This window comes from Propithecus coquereli, unplaced genomic scaffold (genome assembly GCF_000956105.1).
Source record: "Propithecus coquereli isolate 6110/MARCELLA unplaced genomic scaffold, Pcoq_1.0 Scaffold85, whole genome shotgun sequence".
NCBI lineage: Eukaryota > Metazoa > Chordata > Mammalia > Primates > Indriidae > Propithecus > Propithecus coquereli.
In genome coordinates, this window is record NW_012154729.1 from 7166977 (window position 1) to 7171719 (window position 4743).

The 4743-nt window shown below is 38.0% G+C and overlaps 1 protein-coding gene across 1 annotated transcript in view; it reads left to right on the forward strand.

The window, feature by feature from the left end:
- EEA1 (early endosome antigen 1) overlaps nt 1–4743 on the forward strand; it is a 133498-nt gene that overhangs the window by 69621 nt on the left and 59134 nt on the right. The window lies entirely within an intron of this gene.

The following is a 4743-nucleotide window of genomic DNA, read 5'->3' on the forward strand; positions in this document are numbered from 1 at the left end:
GGAGATTTGGGGGAGCCTAAAGTCCTCAGCCACTTTTTTGGTAACGTTCAACTATTTTTACCTAAGTGGCAGTGCTAGTTTATTTTATTGTAATTAATTATTTTTATGGACTTATCTTTTGGTAATAATAATGATTATGTTAGTAATTTATTGAGCTACAGTCATGTTTCAGGAATTAGAGTATTTCATATATACTGTCACTAGTTTTTGAGATTTGACTGTGAGTTCCATGATATGGTAGATCAGAAAAGTTTGGAATATTTCTTTAGGTTGTCTTCTCCTTTCCTTTGTCTGCTGTCCAGTTCTCCTTATCTTACTCTCAAACCGCTCTAACAACTGCTAACTGGTCTGCCTCTAGTCTTGTCCCTGTCAAATTGTCCGTATACCGTTGGGGTAAAAGCAAGTCTTACCATGTTCCAACCCTGCTTTAAACCCTTTAATAGCTTTTTTTGGCCCAAGGGATTAAGTTCAGGTGCCTGTTACAGCATGCAATGATCTTGTTGGCCTCTCTCCTCAGCTCTTTACCATTCTTTATTTTATTCTCCACTGCAAGAATACAGAAGTGTGCTTAGTTTTTTTCCTAGATGTTGTACTTGCTGTTGTGGCAGCATTCATTTTGTCTTCTTGACCTGAGATATTCTTTTTATTCCTCTTCTCCTTGGTAAATACTATTTACCTCACTTGTCACTTTTCTAGAAATCATTTTCTAAACACTGCCACTGCTCTCCCACCCCCAAGATGGCTTAAGCATGCACATATTTTGAATATTTTACTTACTACATTATTTTATCATAATTTATGCCCTTCTTCACTAGACTCTAAACTCTTTGGGTGCAAAGACCATGTCTTATTCATTGTTTATTCTCATTACCTGGCACATTGCTTGTTAATTGCAAATGTTTTAGTGAGTGAGAGAATGAATAAATGCAAGCATTTATAATGGAAGGAAACTGAGGCTTGGGAATATCAGTGAATAACTTCCAAATAACTTATATTTGACTTTCAGTTCAGCTAAACAAATTTGGCGTTTATACTTATTAAAAGACACATGCCTCATTTGTTAGGGGATACAGAATGAATAGGAAACAGTACCTACCTTTAATGATTATGTAAATCTCATGGAGAGGATCAGGATAGTACCATCCTATACCAAAGATCATGTGAATTATAATAAAAGGATCCCATATACTATGGCAATTCGGAGGAGGACCTGTCTTCTGTCTCTCTCCCCACCCTCGACATAGTACTTCTCCTTGTGTAATTATTTTACTCAATTAGGGGATCAGGAAAAGCTTTGCGAGAGAGAGAGGTGGTACTTGAAATTTTGAATATCGGGTGGGTTTTCACAAGTGCCATTTGAAAGCAGAAGTGTCTTCCAACCAGAGGGATTAAGTAAGAGCAAACTAGCAGCAGGAAAGTGTTAGAAGAACCAGGAAGGGACACTGACTTAGGGTGGCATATGTGTAACAGGAGGGGACTGCTGTGACTGGAAAGAGTGTGTGGGACTTTATTATGTAGAGTCTTGAATAGCAGGCTGAGGAATTGGGTTTTATTCGGTTGTCAGTGGGTGGAGGGGTCATTAGGAATTTGTGAGAGCTTATTTAAACACATACTGGGTAGAAAAAACAAACTTAGTTTCTCCTACTACACATTGACAGCACAGAATGCTTCTGTAACAATCACCAAGGAAACTTTTAAACATACCAACACCGAGGCTTATGCCAGAAATTCTGATTTATTTGGATCAAGATTGAGGACTTAACATTGCTAATTTTTAAAATTCCCACTTCAGGAATGTGTGCGGATATCTCCCTACTAGCAAGCAAGCAGTCAGTTCTGCAGTGGACACCAGCTGGGCATCCTCTAATTCAGTTTAATTCTGATACCGTCTACCTGTAGGTAGCATCAGATTCCACAGTTTAAGGGCTCGGTCCTACAAGACTGCCCCTCACTTCTGATGGCAACCACAAGCCCCAGGTTGTTTTTACCGGCACTTCTGACTGTAAGTTGAGGTTCCCATCACTCCCTCCTCAGGTTTGATTAATTTGTTAGAGCGGCCCACAGAACTCAGGGAAACACTTGGGTTTACTGGCTTATTATAAAGGATATTACAAAGGACACAGATGAAGAGATGTATGGGGCACGATATGGGGGAAGGGGGCATGAGCTTTCATGCCCTCCCTGGGCTTGCCACCTCCTTGGGGTGAGGCTGAAAGTCCCAAACCTCTAATCCCACCTTGGTCTGGTGACTGACCCTCATTCTGGATTTACCTAGGGGCTGCCAACCATCAGTCAACTCATTAGCATACAAAAAGACACTTATTACTTTGAAGATTCTAAGGATTTTAGAATCCCATATGACTGGGATGAAGACCAAATATATATGTACTTCACAATATCATCCATACAAACATTCGAATATGTGATTATTTGGTTTAGTCACAGTTCTGTACAAAGTAAAGAGGTCACGCTGAAGATCTTGAAGTGACACCATTTATCTTCTCTCTTTCAGCCTGCTGTCTGGATCCTACCCCCAAAATATGTCTCAAATCCATCCACTTCTCTCCATCTGCACTGCCCTTAAACTTAGCCACCATCATTGCTCACCTAGGCTTCTAGTGACCGCCTTAATCTGTTTTCTATAAGGAATCAGACGCATCTTTTTAAAACACGAAGGATATAATTTTATCCCTCTGCTTAAAACCTTCTAGTGGCTTTGCATTATACTTTGAATTGAATCCAAATTTCTTGCTTTGGCACATAAACCTTTGCATATGTATTAATAGTATGGCCCACACTCTGTTTTCAAACTCCTCTCATACCACTGTGAAACCAGGGTGATCTTTCAGTTCCTCAGACACACCAACACTTTCAAGCTGTTCTCTGCCTTGGTCCTTTGCCCATGGTTTTTCTTCTTGCAGTATTCTTGACCTTGGTTCTTCACAAGGCTGGCTCAGGTGTCATTTTCTCTGCAGAGTCTTCCAGGACCACTCTGGAAGAGTTTTCCTTATCTTCTGGGTCCCCTCTTTATCTCAGCAAGCTGTTTCTTTTTATTCTCAGCACTTTACATTGTGTAATTAGTTTCTTATTTACTTGCATGTTGTCCACCATGCCCACTGGACTGCGAGCTCCATAATGTGAGAAGTGTATTTTGTTCTGTACTCTGTCAGCCTCTCTACGCAGGGCTTTCAATAAATGCTTATTGGAAGGATGGAAGTGAACTTCACCTTCAGTGACTTTTTCAATATCCTTGAAGAGTACAGGCATGAACCGAGTTTGTTTTGCTCCCCACTGTATCCTCAGCACCCATTATAGTGCTGACAAAATTAGATAACTGGCAATTGTTGACAAAGGACTTGAAACCCAAGTAGTCTACGTTCTTCGTATTTATGTTCATAAGCACTTCTAAAATAGCTGCAGAGCTGCATATAATAATTTGTTACATAATTAAAGGGATAGATGTCATCGGTTTAATTTTTAAAAATTATCTAAACATGCCATCTTGAGTAGCATGTGGTTTATAAGCATGGACTTAGGACCGAACTGCTTGAATGCCAGTTCTTTGGCCTGCAAGCTGTGTGATCTTGGGTAAGTTTCTTAATTTGTGCCTCAGTTTACTCATCTATAAAATGAAAATAGTAATGGAACCTTCCTCATAGGTTTGTCATAAGGATTAAATTAATATTTGTGCAGTATTTAGAACAGGGCCTGGTACTTAGTAATCATTATTAGGAGTATAACGAATAAAGAATTATGTAAGTTTACCAAGCTGAATTTATTAGAGAACATATATATATATATGTACATCTCAAAATATGACTTAGGTTAGGTCATTCTAATTCTAGCATTTTTATTCATAATATAGTTTCTTTTTAATGTACTTACTCTAAAATGATATAGGCATAATTATTTAAGTGGCTTTGGCCTGCTTCCACCCTTGGGAAGTTTAATTTGAGATCCATTTCTTTATTAAAGATCAAGGATTTATCAGGAGTTATACAGTAATGAATGACAGTTATTTATGATACAAATCTCTTTTTCTCACCCCTTAAGTAAGTCTTTACTTCAGAACAATAATTATCTTTAATTCAGTGGTGTTTAACTTTGACTACACATCAGAATCTCCTAGGGAGATTTTAAAAATTATCAACATTAAGGCCTTACTCTTGATCCAATTAAATCAGAATTTCTGGCATAAGCCTCGGTGTTGGCATATTTAAAAGTTTCCTGTGTGATTATACTAGATTTATAACTGCTGCTTTTTAAGTATTGACTTTGGTAAGTGATTTCTGAACTTCCTGAAACTAAATATTGTCTGGTTCTTGTTGTAAAAACAGATTCTTAGGCTCCAGTGCACATGTATTTATTAAATCTAAACTTCTAGGGGAGAAGTCTGATTATCCGTTTATTAACAATGATATCAGGAGATTCTCATATAGCAAGTTTAGGAACTAGACATGTGTGATGTCTATTTGTAAGAGATCAAGCATTGTAGATGCTTAAAATATGAGCTTGCTTTGAAGGCCTCCTTTGTTTTTATGTATCAGGATTGGGCCTAATTCTTTCACTGAGTTCAGGAGAAGGTTTGGGTAGTTTGTATAGTGCTAATTCACTATGTTTTCCCTTTGCTGGTTTAGAAGTTTATTGCAGAACCTGAGTTTATGTCCTCAATCCCAAAGAAGAAGGAAGAGAAGAATAAAGACAGAGACATTGGCTAAAGACAAGGATAAAATAAATGTGTGC